Source organism: Ambystoma mexicanum, chromosome 11 (genome assembly GCF_040938575.1).
Source record: "Ambystoma mexicanum isolate Mex_15411 chromosome 11, UKY_AmexF1_1, whole genome shotgun sequence".
Lineage (NCBI taxonomy): Eukaryota > Metazoa > Chordata > Amphibia > Caudata > Ambystomatidae > Ambystoma > Ambystoma mexicanum.
The window spans coordinates 1,395,129,861-1,395,155,652 of record NC_090934.1 but is presented as its reverse complement, the minus strand read 5'-3'; the positions used below and the strand labels follow the sequence as shown (position 1 = coordinate 1,395,155,652).

General features: G+C 47.4%; 1 protein-coding gene across 4 annotated transcripts in view; it reads right to left on the bottom strand.

Moving 5' to 3' along the window:
• The window catches only part of LCTL (lactase like), a 239,428-nt gene that overhangs the window by 10,261 nt on the left and 203,375 nt on the right, over nucleotides 1-25,792 (bottom strand). The gene's annotated exons all lie outside the window — the stretch shown is intronic.

Below are 25,792 nucleotides of genomic sequence, written 5' to 3'. Positions count from 1 at the left end.
GAAATAAGCTCCTCCAGCCACCCCGCTCGTAGGCTCAAAGCCAAAAGGCACTTGGTCCCCTTTGTTATTGTAGATCGACCTAGTCGAAGAACATTGATCGAGATTTGGGAAGAATTGAACGGTTGACTTTCTGTGTCGATGGAATTATTCCCACAAAGCCTCTTGGGGCCCCTTTGTGCTAGAGCTGTTTTCATTTTCATGGTCGAGCACATAGGCGTAGGAACAGACATGGTCACCATAGCGCCAGAACCTCTGAGCGCAACTAGTAATGTTATTTTCCTGCAGCATCGAGGCCGGAGTCATAGCTGCTGCAGCTTTCTGGAAAAGCTGGAGGATTTGCTTCTTGAACACCTCCCACACTTCCCTTGATCCGTCCGGGGTCGGGCAGTTCTTACTGCGTCCATCCAATGAATTGGAGTCATGTCAACATCAATGGCATCTCTTTTTCTTGTGGAAGGATGAGGACGACTAATGGCTTTGGAAGTGCACACATTTTTTCGCCTTCTTGCAGTGCTTGCCCTCTTTTTCAGGTGTGAGGTTTTCGATTTCATGGCCTGACGACCTGATGATTAAACGTGCACCAGTTTTGCTGACCACTCCCTAAGGTCTTCGGGTTCATTTGTTGACAGGAGTCACACTCCTCAATTTCGTGGTCTTTCCCCAGACACCAAATGCAGATGCTATGCTGCTTGGTGATCAGTATTTTCGTCACAGTTCTGCCGTGCGAATCCCGAAGCCTTAGGGAGGGATGCATCAATGTTCTTCGAATTTAAAATTCCTCTCACGAGCACGTTCCAAAAAGCAGTGTTCTGAGCGTGTGGAAAAAGGAACTGATGTACGGGGGCGTCCAACAGCACGTCCTGAATCAAGGAGTGGCACGTTCGAGTGAAGAGGAGCCGATGTCAAGTCATTCTACACCCCCTGTAGAAAAGGTTTCTGAGCAGCTGACGCTGGAAGTATATCTATTTGATGAGGAATATAAGGGAGAATGCAAACCACTGAAAAACAAATAATGTTGCAGTGATATTGTGATGCTTGCCACTGTGCTTGAGCATTGGTGCAAGCCATGGGTAAATACCGTTTAAAGAAAACTCATTCAAAGCTGTTTTGATCTGTAGAGTAGTTTGTGATTTGTTAGGGTAAAGATATTTCGAATTTCTGCTGCTCTTTTATTTAACCCAACCACCCACCCCACCTACTTATACGTCCTTGAAGTTGCGAGACCGGACGCTGCTCCTCAAAGATGTTACAGTTGTCCTTTACCCATCACTGTACATGATAGATAGGCAGGCTCACCAATTGACTTTTTATAGCAATCTACACAGACTCAAACCTTCTTACTTGACTATTTCCATATCATGGTGTCTGCCACCCTATCTTTTTATCTTTTCTTGTCTTATTTCAGTGGTTTACTTTTTTCTTAATTGCCTTACCCCCTAAAGTTTTGGCTATAGACTATGCATGCTTTGCCATACGCAGTTCCTACAGCTGACGCTCGCAGATACTTGATGTGGGAACAGTTGTCCAGTTCACATTTAATCCCTGCGTTGCATAGCGACCAGATCTTGCCACCAGATCTTTGAAACATGGTTCACAGTAGCTTGCTTGCTCCTATCCCGCAGGAGACATTTTACATTGTAAGATCTGAAAGAACCAGTACTGTTCTATTTCAAAACATGTCCTTTGGACCTGCTCCTCTGGTCAGTATCACCGTACGGTCAGTCCTCATCTGGAAAAAAAAACACGGGAGAGCTTTGCACCATGTGTGTACATTCTGGTAAGAGACCAACGTTTCTGTACTGACCTAAATTCAGATACAGATTATAAAGTGGATACAGAAGATCTCTAACCTTCTGGGAAAGTAATTCTTTCTCTTGGAAAATGTTCTGCAAGTAAGACGCAGTCACTTTATGAACACCACATCAGAGGATTAGTGTGTGGGGTGGCAGGCTTTAACTACACTACCATGTATAATATTTGATTGCTGACCCTTGGCTTAATGATTCGACAATCAACTACTGACAATGAGCCTCAAGATTCTGGTGTCCTCAGTACTTCTGGCATCAGTTTAATACTCTTCTGTAAAACGCGTGCTCCCTCCACAAGGCCAAATTACTTAGGATGTACTGGTGGCTCCCACTAGGAGATCTACCTTTTGAGCATTGTTTTCCATTTCCCTACCCACCCAAGGGGCCAGAATGCTGGAACCGACTTGGGGGTGTGACCCCTTATGAATGACACCCACTCACACCAAAGGTAGGTCGTCTATATATGTGAGTGCCTTGTTGCAAAACAGGAACTCAAATGGTTAAAGCCCAAAAGTGGCTGAGGTTTTGAAAGAGGACATTAGACAAGAATAGCAACCCTCTCACTGGCTTTGTCTTTTTCAAGGTACCTGGCTTAGTCAGTAGTTCAGAATGAATGATGTGAGAACTATCTTGGTGAGATTAGTCTCAGAAAACACCTGCAGGAGTAAATGTCCGAAGGTGTACCTCACTTGATGCCAAAGGAGGCGGAAACAGATCTAGGGTTCCTTGAGTAGGAGCAACGTGAGCTAGAAGTTCAGGGTATACTGTCTTTTGGGTTAAGACCGAGCCTGATTTACCTAAGCGTTCTTCCCCTTCTCTACTGGGCCAGTAGTCTGAACCACCATGGAATGGAACGTTGCCTTGAACAGTTGCCAGTGGCTGCAATTTACTTAAAGTGTTTCCATCCCTAACTGCACAGTATTTTTAAGGATGCATATTAACTAAATGTCTTTGGTTGCCTAATCTTCTTTTTTCTTTAATCATCTGTTGTCTTGCTGGTGACCCTTCCCATCAGTTGGAGATCGGAGAAGGCCAAGGTATAGGAATGGACTGACATTCCCTTTTTGGTGACTAGAGCCCTCCTAGTTCATTAGTCACCTGATTGGCACCTATCTGGGAAACTGGCGAAGGTTCACCTGGACTTAGAAACCGCTTTCAGAAGCATTTATGAGCCTGCCATTGGTTTACAGTGTTCCTATTGGGAGAGCTGTGTGGGCTAGAGCGACACATGGAATGTTACATTATACCACTGGAGCATGGGATCATGCTTAAATTAAAGCTGTTCGAACATGCCTCTTTCAGATGGATCTCTAATTTTTGTAATTTTATATTTTAAAGAAAACGTTTTGTGAGAAGCTCTTGCACCATTACATAGTTTCTCACTTTTTCTATTACTGTTGGTTCAGTGTGAAGCTCACACAAACACATAGCATTATCTCTGAGCTATAGATTTTTTGTTGTTTGTTTCATATGGTGCAACTGCATTTGTGCCCCAGCCTCTTCCTTTCTACACATGACAGAAGTGTACTTTAATCAACAATTCCAGAGTATGAACTAATCTACCAGCAAGGGCCAGATGAGTTGATTACAGGACTATATGACCTGAAGGGATCACTTTCTATATGAGATTCTCGCAGGCATTGCTGCTACCTTATGTAGTGATCACTGGATTCCATTTCCGGTCTGGCCCTGAATGCCTGCACTAGGAATGTTAGTGGCAGCAGCTGCTTACCACACCATTGTTCTATGGCACTCGGAGCAGGGCCATTGCTGTGAAAATGTATTTGGTGCAGGAGTGGTGAGGAAATGCAAGTTTTCTGGAATTCTTTTAAAGCGTGTTCATGTGGCAAGAATGGGATAGAACATGCTACGATATTTTTTAACCAGAGTTACTAAAAGTCTCGCCCACATGTTCTCATGCTCATCAATATTGTTCTGACCATGTCTTTGCATTTCCTCGATTCTAGGGTGCGGTAGAGAAAACGGGGATTACATTTTGAAAACCTAAATGATGGCCAGAGACCGTCTAGTTATTTATACCCTGTACACGGAGCTTAAATAGCGTGTGTTTGTCTATCAGTAACCAGTAGCACTACTCTATGTATAGGGGTGATGTGTATACAAGAAATATCACAGACGTATCAGACTGTGCTGGTGCATCCTGCAGTCACTGTAGCCTACATATTGGACTTTTCTTGCACCAAGATTAAGATTGTTCCCATATTCCAGGCCTGTAGCTTTAATGGCCACAGCTAAAACAGGAAGAAGCTACCACATCTTCTGAAAACTATTGATATGGAAAAAGTAAACTGTTGTTGTGCCATTACTTTTAGTGGCTATCAACAGTTTGGAGTCCAGGATGAACCCAGATTTTTACTTATAGTGGCACCAATTCGAAAATACTATGGACTCCTATCTTTGAGAAAAATAATGTTGGCAGAGGGAATATGTGTGCAAGTCGGGATAGGGCATAAAATGAAACAAGACTTGGCAAAGCCAGCAGTCTTGTTTTTTTCTTTAGGCATAGGAGTTTGCCAGGCACTGCAATAACAGCACTACATGGCCATAAAATGGCGATAGATGGAAAATGGTGCGATTACCAGGGTATATGGTAGCAGTGCATAGGAAATGCCTATGTACTATCTATGCACAAGCAAAACCTTTGGCTTTGCCAATTATTGTTTTTAACAGGACTGTGGAAGGAAAACATCTAATCAATTGGCTGAAGGCCTTCTTGGTTAAGACTTTTTTTTATTATGCTAGTAGCACATTTACTGCTGCACTTAACCTGTTAACTCTCAGACTGCTTAGAAATAACATCCATTGGCACATATTGATGTTGCTGATTGATAGAGCTAGCTCAAAGATCCCAAGAGGATGTGTGTTGGGCGGAGGGGCAGGTAGATGGTGGAAATGGGCATAAGGATTAGAAAGGCCATATGCTGTCAATGGGTGGTGTAAGGAAGGCATGGTATCAAACGGTGAAGACAGACACAAGTGATCACAGTTCAAGGGTGTTTATTGAACTTCAATGGGTTGGTAGAACGTCTAAACCTAAATCTTAAGATGGGAGCAAGCTCCGACCGTCAAATAATAATAACGCAGTCCTAGTGAAGGCTGTCAAAATGAAAGGGCCTATACAAATAAACCTATTGCCAATCCTTACTTCTAAATGCAAAATGGTGTGGGATAACAAAAGTGTCCAAGAAATGATATGTCAGGATAGTTGAGCAGTTGGATTCCCTTCCCCACGTTTTCAGCACGGGGCAAGGCGGCATGTGCAGGCTTCGTACACACTCTGGCTTCTTGGTCAAGAAATAACAGTTCAACACATAGGCATCAGGGCCTTCCGCCAAAGTCTCTCTCGCAATGACAGTCTCTTATTGCAGAGGGCCTGATGTAACAAACAAAACACAAAAGTTCCTTTCCTTTGTCAGGGTTTTCACTTTCACAAGTTGAAGACTGATCTCCCTCCTTTGGGCTCGGACCCCGGGTCCCCCTCGTCCAGGCTCAGACCCCTTTTCTACAATGTTCACAATTTGGTCTCCCTCGTTCAGGCTCAGACGTGGATCCCCCTCGTCCCGGCTCAGATCCTCTTTTCTACAATGTTCACAACTTGGTCTCCCTCGTTTGGGCTTGGACCATGGATCCCCCTTGTCCGGCTCAGATCCTTTTGATACCAGAATCGAAGACTTTCGAATGTGCAATGGGTTTTGATTAAACCATCGCAAGACCACTTCGATTCACTTTACACAATTTAAACTTCACATCAATCTTCTAGTTTTGTTTCTCATGTCAGGATTCCGTATAGAGACCTTCAACTGAGCACATTCACAGTGCCGGACAACTCTGTCAAAGGTATTGTATCTTTCCCTTTAATGTTCAAATATTCACCAGCAATTTAGCTTCACTCACGTCTTTCATCACACGCATTTAACAATGTTAGTTTTCACAATGTTGCTGCTTGAAACCTTGACTTCAACACAGACCGGTCTGGCATCAGTCTTCCAGCTCACCAACCGTGTTGTTCTCTGTCGCTTCCTTGTTCTTGGAGCCAAGGATGATACCACAGCATCTGCTGCTCCTCCCCGCCTTGGTCAGTTAATTGGGAGGACCCTCGGTATCTCCAACACACAATGCAGGATTCTTCAACCTGGTTTCCTGCTCTTACGTTTTCTGCCTTGAAGGTTCCTTGAAAGTAACAGCTTCCAGCCAAAAAGGTCACGGGTGTTGCCCCTCTCACAAACCTCTTGTGCCTGGCTGTCTTTCTCGCTTCATTCAACTGCCAGCTCAAAACTACTGTACCTTTGTGTGTTTTGCCATGCTCAGAGTGCGCTCTTGTGCTCCGCCTTTTATCCGTGTGGGGAAGTGACATGGAAGTCAGGTGTGAGTGATTGTCGACAATTGCCTGAGCTCGCCTGACCATAGTATTGGGACATTACAGGCACACAGCTCCAATGTGAGTCTGTTGTCTCTCAGAGCGGGCTGTCCGTGTAAAAGTGTTCGTGCAGGAAAAGGGGGGGTGGGTTGAGTTTTTAAATATCCCATCGGGTAGGATGGGGTAAAGGTGTTACGGGAAAGAGAGGGATACCGCGTCTCACGATCCGGTGTACCACTCCCAGAGGAACCATCACCCAGGTGATCCTCCCACACAGGTCCACCCCCAGGGTCTGGATCCAAAGGTGATGGCCGTGCCCTGGCCACCTGAGAGAGAGATCTGTGGGGACTAGCGAGTGAGACACCTTCTGGTTTCTCACAGTCGGTAAATAACCCAGCCTCATCCACAAGCTGTGTCCCTCTCCTCACATTTCTTCTACCTCTTGGGTGTGTAGTTTTGAGCTCCACAGACTCCACTAAAAAAAAGGCAAAAGAAATTCTCAAAAAAAGAAAAATGAAATGAAGGGCTGATATAGCTTAGTCTCATTAAAAGGCAGTTTGAATTTGCTCTATGACCAGTGTTTAACTTGTATTGTGATGGAACCTATTTCTGCTGGCCGAAACTCAGACTTCTCTTTCTTTAACCATTATCTGTATTCGCCGTTACTGGTTTTATTGTGTTTGTGGCAGTATGTCACCCACCACTCCTCCGTCATTGTTGACACTTGCTGTTTAAGTGGTTGCTGACAGGAACGGGGTGTGTCATGCTCTTATATGCAACAGTTTGTCTTTGGGCCAGAACACCTGTGCCAGGGACTTTGGAAACCAGGACTGGTCACTGTGTTGCTTTCGGAAAGGGATCTAGAAGTTCTGATAGTAGAAGTGACCTGTGTGATGGAGAGCAAAGACCAGAGGAATAAGGGATACTAGGAAAACGCATTATGGACCCCTCACACTCCACCCATCCTACCCAAACTCCTCTATTCACAGGATTGTGATTCGACCACAGAAAATACTAATGTAGGGTAACATACTACATCTCCCTACCACGCTTCTAAAACAAACTAAGAAAATGGATAGTGGGCAAGGCACGGACCACCTGGCAGCCAGCGAAAACGTATTGCAAATCCCATAAAAGCACAATATGATACATACAACACAAAGGGACAATGTGACAACATTATACAGCAGGGCGAATCTTAATGCTTTGTCCACACATAAAGTGTAGCGCACAAAAAGGAAAAGTGCCCATGAGCCTTTAATGGTACTTGCCAGTACGGTTCAGTGCATGTCTACACTGATCATAGTTAAGAATTTAGATTTTCCTCAAATCTTTGGGGCAGCAGACCACAAAATGCATTGTTGGCTCCACTTCAAATGGGGAAAACAGCCAAAAATAATAAAATGTTCCCTGCCTAAAGCCCCAAAACCTTAATTGTAATCTAGTGATTAGTATCTGCTGATTATTAAAAGAGGCAATTGGGGAACAAAATGATTTCCAGCATCATAATCATTGGGTTGGTTTGTTTGACCAATTAACTCCACTCATAACATGCTGATGGAGTGGATCTGCGGGCCGCACCCGCACTGCATTTACTTTTTCAAGCTTCTATTTTAACATGTTTGACCCTTGGACCTCCAGAAACCCTGTCAGTTTTCCAAAGATCTAAATTGATTTGTTGGGACAATTTGACATTTGCATTAATCCACATATTTACCAATAATAAGACAGGATTCAAATCTGGGGAATCTTCTAGATATTTTAAGCCCAGTCCTTTGTGGTTAGCCTAAGAAGGTGCCGATGTTGGAAGACTCAATAGCTTGCCACAAAATGTATTTTAATTTTATTTTAGCTTCTTCCCTTTTGCAAAGGCCCCATATTCCCTTGCCACCAGTGCCGTATTATCCATTAGGCCAAGTAACCACCGGCCTATGTGCCCCACTCCTTTTCGGGGCCCTGTGACAATGGATCAAAATTAAGCATTGCAGAAAATAAAAAATGAATTAGGAGGGGGGCGCTGTTGCGTCGAACCAAGATGGCAGCCTGAGTGCCGAGCTCTGGACTGAGAGGGCACATATCCCTCAATTTCTCCTCTCTGATACAGCTATTCTACACATCCCTGCTGTGGCCTCTGCGGGAACATATTTCCCACATCTCCGCCAAGACACAGACCTGCAGCCCATCTGGGAACATCATTACAGCCGGCGGAGGGGCTAGGGTGGCAGACGGCTGGCTTGCCCCGCGTTGCGGCTCCAGAGGAGTCGGCGAGCCCAGCTGCCAGGCGCCGCGGCGCTGTCGGCCCTCGTTGGGGGAGGGGCACCCAGTCCTGAGGAACACGGCAAGCCGCTGACTTCACCCCGCCGGTGACCCGATCTCTAGGGCGGAGATCTCACCTTACCCGCCCAGACCTTTGAAGTGCCCCCCTGCCTCGGACCGCTGTGGGCTGGCTCTGTTGGTGTCCCTGGGCTGTGGACCGGGACGTTGGGGGCCGGCACCATCTCCGCCGCTGATCCCGCGCTGGTGCGCAATTCGCGCTCTCCCTCCTCCTGCCTTCTCCTGGAAAACAACCCGGCCCGGCACACAGCAAGGTAGGACGGCTCAGGGGTGGGGGGGGTGCGGGCTGCACCTGCGGTGCCGCGGTTTAGTCTCTGGCATCCCCGCAATCTCCTCCATTTTCCTCCCCCCCAGCCACGGGGAGTGACTGTTGGCGGCCGCTGGATCGGCCTGCGCGGCTCTGGGCCGCCGGCGGCCCGGGCACCTTGAGGGAGGTGTCCTTGGGCCCCTCGCCCTAGGATCACCTGGACTTTGGGGACCCTTCCCCACCCAGCCTTGAATCAGCGCGTGCGGCGACCCCCCATAGGACTTGGTCCGCTCCTCTCCAGTAGCTCTGGGCATGGTGGTGAGCTCCTGGACTTTTACACTACGAAACCGACCTATGCACACATCCCCAGTGCATGGCAAACACCCTCACAACAAGCTGCTGACCCCCTGGCTGCCACCATTGACAAACCACTTCATCCTGAGTCCTTTCATAGGGGCCACCCCATTGCCGCTAACAACTCTGCAAAAAGTGACATAGGGGCAAATACATAATCCAGTGGCTTCACCTTGGTCTTACTAGGCTGGTATATAGGCTCAGCTGGGTCAGCATGATAAACTCTACGCAATGCCGGAACTCTTTGGTTGCTCCACGTGGCCCTGACCGCTGACACGGCCTAGTGCTGCTCACCAAAACCTGACCTGTATGCGGTTGGCCCTACCGGCATACATCGCCAGCGCACTCATCAAATCTCTCCTAGGGGGACCCCTACCCTTGCATATACGGTCTCAGCCTGATTCTACTAGTGAAGGCACCACCTGCACTGAAATCACAGAGGGCCAGCACTCAAGGGCTACTACGGCGGCGAGCAATCACATCCTGAAAAAGAAGCCTGAGAACACAGCCCAACCAGGGGCCTCTACATAAACTCAGTAAATAGAAGAACCCCTTAATCACCGGCCCGGATACGCCTGGGCCTGACTATCGCTACCAGGCCACTCTAACACCTCTATTCACACTCGCTTACCATTGCTTCTGGAACCCTCTCCTCATCCTCACCATGACTAAAGGCGCGGGTGCAGGGAAAAAGCAAACATGTTTACCAAAACGCCATCCAGGTCAGTGGCCGAGACCCTGGAGGAAATGCCCGCCACCTCAGCCCCATCAGTCCCAGAGAACTCACAGAAGATGCTGGAATATATTCGGGAGGGCTTCACCACACTGTGCACTAAACTTGACGATATGAATGGCACCATCTCCTCCATAAAAGCCCATATCGCAAAAACAGACGGGCGAGTCGCTGAAATCGAAACTAGGGTGGGTGCCACTGAGGATGACCTGGGCTCTCTCCGTGCTGCGGTTTCCACACTTTCCAATCGGGTGTCGGTAGTGGAGAAGCAAAATTATGATCTCAAATCCCGCTCGAGACTAAATAACCTGCACATTGTCGGAATACACAAGGACAATATCATGGAGCCCATGGAGGACTACGTGGAACGCATCCACATGACACTCCTGGATACACCAAAACTCTCCCCGCAGTTTGCAGTTGAAAGGGCTCACCGATCCCTCACCGCAAAACCCAGACCAGGTGCCCCCCCCACAGCCCATCATAGCCAGAATCTTAAACTTCCGTGACCATGATGCCCTCCTACGAGCAGCCAGGATTAAGGGAGAGCTTCTTCTTGGGTCAGCTAGGATCCACCTCTACCCGGACTTCTCTGTGGCGGTACAGCAGGAACACAAAACCTTTGTAGCTGTGAAAAAGAGACTCAGAGACTTGGGAGTTAAATACTCCATCCTGTTTCCTGCAAAATTAAGGATCGAACACTCCAACCAAACATTTTTCTTCACGATCCCGGAAGAGGCCTCAAAGTTTATTGATGAGCATTTCCCTGCCTGATCCCTCTTCACCACAGTGGAAGTTTAGTCTGGTTTGATACCTACTAATTCGGCCTATGCCGGCAATAGGCCGTACACAGCCTTGCTCATGATAGTGACTATACCTCCCAAGAATACATTAGTTGTCAGTTTGTTTCCTCTTGTTAAGCTGATCCTCTGTTATGCGGTCCTCTTAGGACACACAAACTCACTGTGTTTAGCAATTACCGATACCCTAATGCTTTCCAGTCCTAAGTGATGGCACGGAATCGATTCACATGCTCCCGGACGTGATACCGGGGACCTGATTACATTCACAATTATACTGTGTCATTCTTAACCATCACAGGAATGCATTAACAGATTGTTGTAGCCCCCTTGTTTCAACCAATAATCCTCTGCATGCGTGACCTACACTAAACACACTAGCTAATCCTACTGTATTGGAAATCTCCTCACACTCTCTCCAGTCTGCTGTGCCATCGCCAGGCCAGCTAACAGGCCCCCAGGCGCTGATGCAGAGAAGTTTGCTGTTGTAATGGTTGGGCTGGGGTATCATTCCTCTGTTTGGGGGAGGGATGTTGGTGGGGGGGGGATGTTATGTTAAAAAAGTCTTGACAACCACCAGAGATGTCACACATAACACATTAGTACATTACAGATTCATAGACAGGGTGACACATCTGCCCAGGCCGAGATGGCATAGGCCAATACTAACTCATAGTGAAAAAGTCAAACAATTCCCCCACGCCAATGGTGGATAGCAGCTTAACCTTTATGAGCTGGAATGTGAGGGGTCTTGGCAACCACAAAAAGATGCGACAGATACAACTCTATGCTGAGTGCCAGGGTGTTCAAGTCTTATGCCTACAAGAAACCCACACTCGCTCTGAACAATGCGAGAGATTCGCTAAACAGTCGGGACCCCAGAGGTACTACACTAATTACTCCACTCAGAGCCGGGGTGCCCTCACTTTAATTCACAGGAGCCTTAAGTTCTGTTGCTCCCATTCACAAATAGACCCCCATGGGAGATATATACTTATTATCGGCAAATTGCAAAATCAAGAGGTAGCCATCTTAAATATATATGGCCCTAACATTGATGATCCAGAATTCTACCTTCACCTGGCCTCAGTCCTGGAGAGTTACCCCAGGATCCCGATTATATGGGGCGGTGGCTTAAACACTATCTTAGATGTTAACCTAGAAAGATCAGGCTCCAGACCTCGCCAGCTCTCAAGGGCAGCCCACACGATTCTCACAATTCTCCCCCGACTAGCAGTGGTAGACGCTTGGTGCCTAATATACCCTGATTCCCGCACATATTCCTATTATTCCTCAGTCCACAACTCACATTCTAGGATAGACAGATGGCACATATCGGACATACTGATCAGGTGCCTGTCCCATCTGGCTATCCTCCCCAGAACGCTATCGGATCTTTCTCCGGTGATGATCTCATTGAACTGGCACTATTACTATGATAAAACAAGACAATGGAAAATGAGGCCCCATGCCCTGCTAGACCAGGCCTTCACCTCCGAACTTGAATCTTCCATCGAAGAGTTCTTTGAGATTAACACAGATTCAGTATCTTTGCAAGCCACCCTCTGGGAATCCTTTAAAGCTTATTCTAGGGGTATTGCCATATCCAAAGGAAACGGCATCCTGAAAAATATCCGGGCGGATATTGCGGACAGCAAATCGTCCCTAGCTAACCTAGAGTCCCAATATGCCCAGGACCACTCCCCTGACACACTAGCATCACTGGGGTCGGAGCTTGACAGAGTCTGCAGCCTCGCAGAGCGAGAGGTTAAGTTCCTGGATGGCCCTCAGACGGTGAGACGATATGGGGAGGGTGAGTGACCAGGCCGCATGCTGGCCAGATTGATTCGCCGTGAGTTTGGAGCCCCCAAAATTCCGGCGATACAAAGGCCCGACGGAACACTAGCTACCTCACCACAAGAGATCAACACAGAATTTCTATCATTTTATACCTCCCTATACTCGAAGGTCGACGGCTCCCATGTCTCAGAAATCGACTCCTATCTGGAAAGCCTCCCTCTTACGGTCCTGTCTACTGACGCCATCGTCTCCCTGGAAAGACCCTTCACTGCCGAAGAATTTACAGAAGCCATCGAGTCACTGGCGTCAGGAAAAGCCCCAGGGCCAGTTGGCCTCCCCATGGACTTCTACAAGCGTTATAAATCTCTTCTGGTTCCGCATTTACTGGCTCTCTGGGAGGAGGCATGCGAAAAAAAGGTATACTCCCCCCCTCTCTCCGAGAGGCTATGATAACAGTTCTTCTCAAACCCGGCAAACCCCCCACCCAATACGGTTCATACCGCCCCCTCTCGTTAATTAACTGTGACATCAAAATATACGCTAAACTACTGGCCAACCGACTGGCTTCATTCATGCCCCACATCATTCACCGTGACCAGGCAGGTTTCGTCCCAGGTAGGTCCACATCCCTAAACCTTAGAAGACTCTTCAATGTGATCAGTAGGATCAATCCAAAGACACAGGCAGTGGCAGCCACTTTTGACATGCAGAAGGCATTCGACTCAGTGTCTTGGGAATATTTGTGGCGAGTCCTGGAAAAATGCAAGTTTGGCCCCAACTTTCGAACCTGGGTCAGGCTCCTCTACACTGGCCCAGTGGCCAGGATCCGCACTGAGGACAGGTGTTCCACCCTCTTCCAGATAGCCAGAGGGATTCGACAGGGATGCCCCTTTTCTCCGCTAATATTCGCCATAGCTATGGAACCCTTTGCGGACATGATGCGCCAGTCACACTTCCACAGAGGCTTGCGCACTGCAGGCCAGGCCGATATTGTCTCCCTATACGCCGACGATGCTCTTCTTTACATCCGCTCCCCAGAAACCAACCTTGCTCCAATTCTGAGCGATGAGGCCCGATTTGGACACATATCTGGGCTGAAAGTTAACTGTTCAAAGTCTGTTCTATTTCCGCTCACAGACCCCACGCAACCACCCTCTGATTTAAGGGGATTCACTTGGTCTCAATCCAACATCACTTACCTGGGTGTGGCGGTTTCCCGGCACACAAAGAAGTTGCGCGTCGACAACTACCAAAATTACCTCACTAACCTGACCACCTTAAAACTTAAAACCACACTTAAAATGGTAGTGCTACCTCAACTCCTCTACCGATTCACCAACCTTCCTTTATGGCCAGGCGATGAATTCTTCAAAACGCTACGCGGCATAACTAACAACTTCCTTTGGCATTCCGGTGCAGTCTGCCTCAAAACTAACTACACCCAAGGAATTAGGCGGGTTCGGCGCCCCCGACTTTATTAGGTACTGGGCGGTAGCCTAATCCCAATTTGCTTCCCATTGGTTCAACACCATGGATCCCCCTCCTCATGTCTGACTTGACAGACTAAAGGTTAGCGAGCGAGCGAGCGATTGGTTCCCTCATTCTCAAACCCGTGCCACCTGACCTTGATTCAGCAGACCCCGTTGTTAGTACATCCTTGGCACTCACCAAGATATGGGCAATGGTTGCTACATCTCACCCATTTCACGGGGACCTTCCGCTCTGGAATTTCCTCCCTGATGTTCCATACATTCCTCAATCCATTGTATCTCGCTGGACTGAGGCAGGTTTCTTGACACTTCGCGATGCCTATGAACAGGGAAATTTTCTCGAGTGGTCAGACCTCCCTCTCTCCCTCAGGTGTAAACCATCAGCATGGCTACTGTTACGTAATGAGCAAAGACCAGCTCAACTGAATATTGCAATTCATGCACTAACCTGGTTGGGTTGGTGATCCTGAAGCAGCAACGGCAGAAGTAAGAGACCCGCTGAGGACCCTGCCCCCACACCGCAATGGAATAGCCCACGTTGAAAGGAGCACGAGCCCCAGGGAAACCCTCTGGGGAAGAAAACCCTGGACGATCTAGACGAGTGCCTCTCGGGTGGATGAATGTCTTCTGTTGTGAATTCTCGGTAGTGCGGGAAGCCGGGACTCTAAAGGGTAAGAAGAATGATTGGTGAGTGTGTGATTGATAAGAGATGGAGTGTTTGAGATGGAAAGAAAGGAGGAAGGTCTTACAGGAATTCCAGTACCGGGAAAGACTCTACATGGAGCGAAGAAAACCCCTGGAAAGGGAACCCGTCTGGAAGGAATCTCCCAATTGGTCTGGGGGATCCTGTAACGGGAGGTAAGTAAGTGCAGGAAATGGAATAAGGTAGGAACAGAGAAAGGGGAAGAGACCACTCACTGTGTTAGGCGGGAGGAGTATCAAGAGTTCGCCCGATCGCGGACTGAAAGAAGGACAGGAGGCTGGATTCGGCAGACCCGGAAGTACGGGCGAACTTAGGCGAATCACGGGGAAATGGCACTGAAAAGATGCTCTACGGTACAAAATAGAGTGGTTAGTATAAGAAGGAAAGAAAAAAGGAGAAAGAAGGTTAGAGGAAACTGATTCTCCCTAGATGCGAACTTACGGAGCGTCTCTGAAAACAGTAGCGACGCTACGAAGAGAGCCCCGCTTCTGCTTTAAAGGGATCACATGACTTGCATCCGACGTTCGTTGAGGACGTGGAAAGACTAGACCGCTAATACTAGTACAGGCAGAATTGGCTGACTTCAGTGAGGCGGAGCGTTGTATTGAACCACAGAACCTTTTCTTGTAAAACAATGACCATCGCCTAAATGGTGTAACAGTATGCCCCCTCCTCATGAGTGGAGACCCTGGTTTCCCCGGGTGTAATCGAAAGAAACGTCGCACCAGGAGAGGAGAGTGGACACCAGAGGCCGGTTCCCAAGTTCTTTCCGCTGGAGAGTATCCTTTCCAGTCTATGAGGAATTGGAGGTGACCCCTATGATAGCGAGAGTTGCATATTTTGGCCACCTCGTATTCAGTTCCCGAACTGGTGACAATTGGGGGAGGTCTGTGTCTCATGGATCGTTGAAAACGGTCCTGAACTGAAGGTTTCAACTGAGACAGGTGAAAAACTTGGTGTATCCGATACCAAGAAGGTGGTAAGGCTAATCGAACTGCTGTAGTTCCTACTTGGGAAATTATCTTGAAAGGCCCAAAGAACTTAGGGGACAACTTGGAAGGAACCAAATGTTTAGGGAGAAAGCGAGAAGCCAACCACACACTGCTTCCAACTGTAAAGACGGGCATCTCACAGCGATATTTGTCAGCATAAAATTTGGCTCGGTCCTGGGCTACTTGAAGGGCCACACGGGCCAGTCGTTGAGCTGACTGAATGTCAGCTATGAGACAGTCTATTCCGGGTAATTCCGATGAGGACGGAGATGCCTTGGGAACAAAGGAAGGATGAAACCCATAAGAGCAATAGAAGGGACTTGTTTTGAAAGCGGAGTGTTTGGCGTTATTATAAGCAAATTCCGCCAGTGGTAATAGATCTACCCAATCGTCCTGAGCTGCAGACACAAAACAGCATAGGTATCCTTCAAGTGTCTGATTAAGGCGTTCTGTTTGTCCGTTGGTTTGGGGATGGTATCCAGAACTCAGAGCTCTCTTGACACCCAAAATGTTACATAAGCTTTTCCAAAATTGTGAAGTGTATTGGGGCCCTCTGTCTGACACAATGGTCTCAGGAAGACCATGACGAGAAAACACTTCTGCGATGAAAACCTTGGCCATCTGAGCGGCTCCTGGGACTTTGGCTAGAGGAGTGAAGTGTGCTAGCTTTGTGAAATAGTCTATGGTAACCATAATAGTGGTGCAATGTGACGAGGGTGGAAGATCCACAATGTGGATATAATCTGCCAAGGCTTTTCAGGAATAGGCATACAAGCGAGGAGGCCAAATGGGAAGGTTCGTGAGGACTTGGACTGAAGGCAAGTGGAACACGCATTGACATAATCCCGTACATCAGATAGAACCGTAGGCCACCAAAAATGCCGTCTAATCAAATCGAGGGTGGTCTGAATGCCTCGATGTCCGGCGGCCTTAGAATCAAGACACATCCTAAGGACTTCTTCTTGGAGAGAACGAGAAGGAACTAAGACCTGATCTGCATGGAAGTAAAGATCCTGGTTCTTGACTAGGTGATGAGATGACGCAAGCTTCTCACATAACAGACTCTGCTTGGAGGTTTCTTGTTTAAGACTTTGCAGAAAATCCGTAAGAATAGCAATAAATCTTGCTTTAGGGAACATTCTCTCTGCACAAAAACAGGTTGTTACAGGTCTTTTCCGGGATAAAGCATCAGCTCTCAGATTTTGGTTCCCCGGCAAAAACGTGAACTCAATCCTATATGGTAAGAAGAAGTGTGCCCATCGCGCCTGTCTGCTATTCGTGGTATGGGCTTGTTGTAAAACTTTGAGGTTTTGATGGTCAGTCCGAACTACTACGGTCCAAGGTGACCCTAACAATAGATGTCTCCATTCTTCAAAGGCCTTCTTAATGGCCAAGAGCTCCTTTTCTAGCACAGAATAATGCTGTTCCGAAGGGGTGAAAGTCTTTGACAAATAGGCTACGGGCCTTTCTTCCCCCTGGTCGTTCTTTTGTAGAAGGATGGCTCCTAAAGCATGATGGGAGGCGTTGGTCTCAACAATGAATTGTCGAGACTGGTCTGGATGAATCAATATGGAAGCAGAGGTGAACAATTTCTTTAGTGTTTCGAAGGCTTGTTGTGCTAATGGGTCCCAAGAAAATGCTGTTCCTTTCTTCAGTAAACGGGTAATAGGCAAAATGGTTTCAGAGTAATCAGAAATGAATTTACGGTAAAAGTTCGCAAATCCCAGAAACCTTTGAACCTCTTTGACTGTTGATGGGGAAGGCCAATCTAAAACGGCTGAAACCTTTTTGGTTTCCATGGAAATACCCCTAGCGGAAAGTACGAATCCGAGGTAAGTGATCTGAGTCTTATGGAATTCACACTTCTCCGCCTTGCAATATAGCTGATTGGCTTGTAAACGGTGTAGAACAGTGTTGACATGCTGCATGTGCTCCTCCTTGTTAGTAGAAAAAATCAGGATGTCATCTAGATAGATGATAACAAAATGTAGGAGAATATCTGAAAACAGATGGTCCATAAACCGCTGGAACACAGCAGGCGTGTTTACAAGGCCAAAGGGCATAACTTGGTACTGGAAGTGACTGAAGGGGGTACGGAAGGCGGTCTTCCATTCGTCATTTGGTGCGATTCGAATTAGGTGGTATGCCCCTCTAAGATCCAGTTTCGTGTAAAGAGTAGCTCCATGAACAGCTTCCAGAATGTCCTTTATCAAAGGCATGGGGTACTTGTCGGGTATAGTGATCTTGTTGAGACCTCTGTAATCTATGCATGGTCTAAGTTCTTCTGTGTCTTTCTTAGGTATAAAGAACAGCGATGCAACAGCAGGGGATTTCGATTCCATAATTAAACCATTCTGAAGATTGGCCCATAGATATTCTTTGAGGGCATCTTTCTCTCTTTGGGATAGAACATACATGCGTCCAAATGGTACAGGTTGATCCGGGAGGAGGTCGATGTGACAATCGTCCCGTCGATGTGGAGGAAGAGAAGGAAATTGTGGTGTATCAAAAACTCCAATGTATTGTTGGTGACAGGAAGGAATCAATTCTATCTGACCTATGTAGGGAACTTTGGGAATACTTGCTACTTCGGATGGCAGATGTAGGCCTACGGAGTGTTGTGAAAGACAGTGGGAGACGCAATATTCTGAACCTAAGAATAGAGTACCAGCCTTCCAATTAATATACGGATTGTGAAGGCGTAACCAAGGTAAACCTAGGATGATCGGAAAGTGGGCGGTTCGGATGATATCAAAGACCAACACTTCCTTGTGGGAGGCAATTAGGCAGGTCAAGGAAGTGGTTTGTTCCCTAATGGGTCCGGAACTCAACGGGTTACCATCTACCCCTTGAATGGGGGTAGTAAAAGCCTTAGAAACCCTAGCCAACCCATTCTTGGTTGCCCATTGATCATCCAAGAAGTTCCCCGCAGCTCCGCAATCCAGTAGCGCAGGAATCCCTGCTAAAGTTTGGTCTGGTAGGATAATAGTCAACGAAAGGACTACCATCGAATGCTGATTATTCAACGGGTCTAGTGAAGATTCGATCCTTACAGGGGAACCCTGATGTTGAACTCCTACCGTGGTTCCCCCTACGGTAGGGTCTTGGCGTTTCCCGATTGTACAGATTTGATTCTGCTTGAAGGAACAATCGGACACTCTCGTAAGATATGAGACGCCGAACCACAATACATGCAAAGACCTAGAGTCTTTCGCCTTTCTCTTTCAGAAGCCGGGAGAGGTCCTCTTACGGATCCGATCTGCATGGGTTCTTCTGAGGAAACGGGTTTGCTGGGAGATGTTATAGGATTGGGGTTCAAACGAAATCCCTTCCCTCTTTTCTTTTCTTGAGATCGCTCTTGAAGGCGATAGTCTATTTGCATTGATAAGGTTATCATCTCGGCCAAGTTTCCTGGTCGTGGGACTTTAGACACCTCATCCTTCAGATCCTCAGCAAGTCCCCGTCTGAAGAGAGTCAGTAAACCATCATCAGGCCAACCTGTTTCCGAAGACAATTGCTTGAACTGAGTAATGTAAGTTATTAGGTCCTTATTGCCTTGTCGGAGATCCAGGAGTCTTTCCTGTGTGGTGACAGTAATCTCTTGCCGACTAAACATAGATCTAAGACTGTTGGTAAATGCCTGGTAAGATTCTAATATGGCATTACCTGAAGTAACTAACGGGGTAGCCCATGCAAGGGCGGGACACGTCAAATGAGAGATCATAAAGCCTATCTTATCCTTATCGGTAGGAAAAAATCGGGATCTAAAGGTGAATTGGACTGTGCAACTGTCCAAAAACTCCTTTAGGTTATGTGGGTCTCCATCGTATTTCCCTGTGGGAAGGGTTATAGGAGGGGAGTCAGAGAAGGCTCTGGCAACTTGTTGCCTTAATTGAGCATTATCTTGTTTGAGGTTCTGCATTTCCAAGGACATGGATTGCATGTCGGCCATGAGCTGCTGCATTTGCTGCTCCATGCCCACGTAGCAACCAGGCGCCAATGGGCGTCGGTATCTGTTACGTAATGAGCAAAGACCAGCTCAACTGAATATTGCAATTCATGCACTAACCTGGTTGGGTTGGTGATCCTGAAGCAGCAACGGCAGAAGTAAGAGACCCCCTGAGGACCCTGCCCCCACACCGCAATGGAACAGCCCACGTTGAAAGGAGCACGAGCCCCAGGGAAACCCTCTGGACTGGACGATCTAAACGAGTGCCTCTCGGGTGGATGGATGTCTTCTGTTGTGAATTCTCGGTAGTGCGGGAAGCCGGGACTCTAAAGGGTAAGAAGAATGATTGGTGAGTGTGTGATTGATAAGAGATGGAGTGTTCGAGATGGAAAGAAAGGAGGAAGATCTTACGGGAATTCCAGTACCGGGAAAGACTCTACATGGAGCGAAGAAAACCCCTGGAAAGGGAACCCGTCTGGAAGGAATCTCCCAATTGATCCGGGGGATCCTGTTGTCATGATCACTGCTTCCAAGGAGTCAGGAACAGCCCAACATCCTTGGAAGCAGGCCCCTAACCGTTATCTTAGGCACCAGCCGGTCCCCACTGGGACCTTTTGGGCCTTGTCCTGGCGCCGGTGGCACAAGGCTCATCAAAGTCATCGGTCCCGGCACTGGAAGCGCCGGGCTCATATTATGTATGAAGATGCTTGGGTGGACTTACCTGCAGCAGACCATGCTGCTTACTTACCAGCCACTTAGAAGTCCTCTGTGAACAGGAACTACTTTCTTACCTGGGTGGGGCAAGCTCCACTCCCTGGATACAGCACTGGAACACTTCTGGAACTGGAACTCTTTTCTTACCTAGGCGGGGCCGTGGAGGAAGACGCCTCATCACTCCAAGGCTATTTAAACCACACCCGATAGATGAAACGTGCTTCGCGTTATTCTGCATCTGCAGCAGAACGCTCACCGAGTCTGTTCCGGCCTTTCTTCTTTCGATCCTGAAACTGCAAGAATTATACTTACCATTCCTGTATCCAGTCGACAACAGCACCTGCAAGGACAAGAAACAACAGGTTAGCAAGGCAACCTTTACACGCAGTGCTTACTCACCTGATCCATCGGCTGCAGCCATTTCTTCACGCTGCACCTCCGCCTGTGAAGACAAAAGCATTGTTATTACTTACCGGCACTCCGCGAATTCCGGATTTCTTCACGCTGCACCTCCGCCTGTGAAGACAAAAGCATTGTTATTACTCACCGGCACTCCGCTGCATCGCCGCCTGTGAAAACAAAAGAAGAGACATTAGACAGGTATTTACTTACGCCCATCGCGCTCGTCACAATAGAACACCTGCAAATACTCTGGCGTCTCTTCAGCACGAACTAAGCAGCAAGGGAAAAAGACAGTTTGAGCGCTTGCATTTACTTACTCATTTCCAAGCGCTTCACTCCATCTTCCATCTCCAGAGTCCTGCAAGACAAAAAGGGAAAAGCATTATACAGAGTCCTGTTCAATATTAACGTGCCACGCACCTAAAGACTATAAAGACTAAAAAGGTGCCCGGAAACTCACCGCTCGTGTAGTTAACGACGGTAACGATCCTCTGAGTTCAAGAGGCCTATGTTTCACCAGTGAAGGAACTGGCAACGGCACCCTGCACCAGACGCAGATGGAGAGTCCAGCATTCACCTATCTAAGGTGAGCACGTGACCTGGGGGGGCTCTACGGAGAAGCTAAGAAGAGAGGGAGAGGGAGAGGAACATTCAACAGCCCAGACCCTTAACCCCCATATTCTTTCATCTACAGAAACCTCACCCTTCGGGTTCGACACACAGTGAGAAGAGGTTCGACCCCAGAAACCAATCGAGTCCTGCACATCACTTTTCGAGTCACAGACACCTTCCTGCCAAGACCAGCGCCTCCGTGGGAATCAGGTGAGCCTTACAGAACGCGAAGCCCACCGCAAAACTCCTACCCAGGCGCAATGGAAACCTCAGACACTGATCAATTAGCCCAGTTGCTCGGGGAATTAAGAGCAGAAGTACATGCTGCTCGTCAGGAAACAAACTCTCTAAGAAGAGAGCTGATCATTTCCAAGGAGCGAACAGAGGACCTCGCTAGGCAATTGCTACAAACGCAGGCAGGACAGACACCTTTGCCCGCTCCAGGAGGAAGTTATCCTTCTGCATCATCTTTAAATCCAGTGCAAATCAATCTACCCGGTAATGTGCCATTGGCTCCGCCCGAGCGCTTTTCTGGTGACCCAAAGAAATTTGCAGTGTTCATCAACCAGTGCCGCCTACACTTCTTATGTCGACCAGCTGCATTCCCAACAGATCAGACCAAGGTGGCTTTCGTGCTTTCTTATCTCAGTGGCAGCGCAGCAGATTGGTCGATCCCTTTAGTCACCCAGGATGATCCGGTTTTACATGATTTCCAGGCCTTCCAGTCCAGCATGGAGAAACTGTTCGCAAGACATGCACAAGGGCAGGCCTTGGACAATGAACTTCTTTCATTACGACAGGGTAATCAAGACCTCTTGACTTATATAGCCTCATTTAACAGACTTATAGTGGAAACTCAATGGCCCGAGGATAAGAGAATAACGCTTTTCTACCGAGGCTTGCGTGGAGAGCTCAAGGATGTGTTAGCTCAAGTTGTGAATCCTCCACAAGAATGCTCAGTCTATATTGACTTAGTTGTCCAATTGGACCACAGATTACAGAACAGGAAGGCTGATTGTTCCAAATTTGATACCCGAGTGTTTTCTAAATCACAGACCTCTACTAGGGGAGCTGACACTGTGGAACCCATGCAAATAGGGGGCATGAAAGGACCTTTAACCCAAAAGGAGCGGGAAAGAAGAAGACAGCTGCAATTATGCCTCTATTGCGGAAACTCAGGGCACTTTCTTCGAGACTGTCCAGTGAAACCAGCTAAGAAGGCTGTAGGAGCCGCAGATACCTGTACCACAAATTCTGAGCAGGGAAACGACCTAGCCCGACAAGTGTAGAGGTCCTCTTGCCGAGCGTTAAGATCTGTCCCGTGACATCGCATTTCGTGGTGCCCATGGTCCTCATTAGTCCTGATCGTCCGGATCGTTTGCATGCAATTGAAGCTTACATCGACAGCGGAGCAATCGGTAATTATGTGGACCGTGAAATGGTATCAAGGATGAACCTACCCCTTGTCCCTAAGGCAGTAAAAGACGTCATTACTACAGTGGATGGCACGGAGATAGCCTCCGGACCAGTAACGCACGCCACCCAAGAAGTGACGCTAGTGAGCCAAGATGGATACCGGGAGAAAATCGTGTTCGATGTGATCAAGGCCCCTCAGTTCCAGATCATTCTGGGAATTCCTTGGTTAGAGAAGCACAATCCTCAGATCGATTGGCGAGCAAAGACGGTTCAGTTTCCAGAATGTTTTACCACTTGTTATCCTCGGCCTGATGTTTCACTGGCGGCAATCTCTTCTGAGGTTCCCAAATTACCTCCCGAATACCAGGAATTCCAAGACGTCTTTCGGAAGGATCAAGCTAACACCCTGCCTCCTCATAGGTCGTACGACTGTCAAATAGATCTGATACCCGGAACAACTCCTCCTTGCAGTAGGATTTATGCCCTCACCGAGCCAGAGAATCTTCACCTCAGACAATATCTGGACCAATACCTAGCCAACGGGTTTATCCGTCCTTCAAAATCTCCAGCTTCCTCGGCTTTGTTCTTCGTTCCGAAAAAGGAAGGAGACCTTAGGACTTGCATAGATTACCGCGCCCTGAATCAAATCACCGTTAAAAACAGATACCCGTTACCTTTGATCCCTGAACTCCTGGATCAAGTCAAAGACGCATGTATATATACAAAGTTGATCTCAGAGGAGCCTACCACTTGGTACGGATAAAAGAGGGCGATGAATGGAAGACGGCCTTCCGCACCAAGTATGGGCTGTTTGAATATCAAGTTATACCCTTTGGACTTTGCAACGCTCCTGCCGCCTTCCAGTATTTAATGAATGATGTCCTTAGAGAACTCATAGATGTGTGTGTTGTTGTCTACATTGATGACATCCTCGTCTATTCATCATCTAAAGAAGAACATCGGAAACATGTTAGAGAGGTCCTCAAGAGACTACGTCAACATAACCTTTTTGCTAAACTCGAAAAATGCGTTTTTAACGTAACTGAAGTTGAGTTCCTGGGATTCATATTGTCACCCAATGGAGTCCATATGGATTCAAAGAAAGTCGATGCAATTATCAAGTGGCCTTCACCAACCTCTATAAAGGGAGTCCAAAGCATGTTAGGCTTCGCTAATTTCTACCGCAGATTCATTCCTGAATTCTCTCGAATAGTCCAGCCCATCACTGCTCTGTTAAAGAAAAACAAACGTTTTGAGTGGTCTACTGAGGCGGAACAAGCTTTTCGGGACTTAAAAACTAAATTCATTTCTGCACCTGTTCTAAAACATCCTCGTCCAGAACTCCCCTACATCGTAGAAACAGATGCTTCAAGTCTTGCTATGGGGGCAGTTTTATCACAAAGAGATCCGATCACACATCAATTACATCCTATAGCCTTTTGGTCCCGCAAATTCTCGGCTCCCGAGATCAACTATTCAATTACAGACAAGGAACTTTTAGCTATCAGATCGGCCTTTAAAGCCTGGCGGCATTATCTTTTGGGAGCCAGACACACAGTCACCGTAATGACTGATCACCGCAACTTACAGTATCTGAAGACGGCCAAAGCTCAGTCTTCCAGGCAGCTTCGCTGGGCTCTGTTTTTGGCAGAATTTGACTTTATAATTACTTATCGACCTGGCAGTAAAAATGGAAAAGCAGATGCCCTTTCCCGGATGGGAATAGATGAACATTTGACCAATCCAGAACCAATACCCATAATCCCTGAACAAAGGATTTTGGGTTTGGTCAGCGCTCAATCCTTTGAAGACATCAAGACCACAGTCAAATCACTTCTAACTCCGGCCGACTTACAGAACTGGCAATTAAGGGGAAAAGAATTTTCAGTGGATCAAGATCTACCTTTTTTCCGAGGACGATTGTACTTGCCCAGTGAGAAGATACAAAGACAGGTAATCTCCTGTTATCACGATTCACTAATGGAGGGTCACCCTGGCATAACCAAAACCATGGAAAAGGTCAAAAGACATTTCTGGTGGCCATCATGGAAAAAGGATATTAGAGACTTTGTAATCTCTTGCGGTGTATGCGCCCAAAATAAAAGTCTGAAGGAGAAACCAGCCGGCCTCTTACACCCACTAGACATCCCTCCCTGTCCATGGCATACCCTGTCCATGGATTTCATCACGGACTTACCTCCATGCTCAGGGTATAATACCATTTTAGTAGTCGTGGATCTATTCTCCAAGATGGCTCACTTCATTCCCCTGAAGGGCCTACCTTCAGCTTCAGTATTGGCCCGAGAATTCTTAGAAAACATCGTTCGGTTACACGGTTTTCCCTCGGTTTTGGTTTCCGATAGGGGAAGTCAATTCATCTCCCACTTTTGGCGAAGTTGCTGTCGTTTAGCCCAAATAGATGTGAGACTTTCTACCAGTCATCATCCCCAGACTGACGGACAAACCGAGAGGACAAATCAAACTCTAGAGCAATATCTACGTTGCATGCTCCAACAAACTGAAAACCCTTGGAAGGACATTCTTTGGATTGCTGAATACGCTTATAACAATTCGACTCATTCTGGAACCGGAAAGACTCCCTTCTTCTTATTATACGGACACCATCCTAGAACCTCTAACCTGGATCCTCCCCAAGAATTCGAGGCACCTGCTGTGGATCACTTGCACTCGGAGATCACTCGTGCTTTTAAGGAAGCCACTGACCATCTGCAAAGAGCAAAAGCTCAATTCAAGAAAGGAGCAGATCAGCACCGTGAAGAGGCCCCTCACTATGCAGTGGGAGAGCAGGTCTGGTTATCCACTAAGCACCTACCTCTAAAAGGACCCCGCACTTTTATCCCGAGATACCTTGGACCCTATCTTATCTGTGCCATAATTAATCCAGTGGCTGTTAAATTGGAATTGCCTTCGCATATGAAAATACATCCAGTATTCCATGTCTCCTTACTAAAACCAGTACAACCAGGAACCCGATTGACCGAACTCCCAGAACCTGTTTTAGTAGATGGAGAAATTGAGTTCGAAGTAAAGAACATCCTA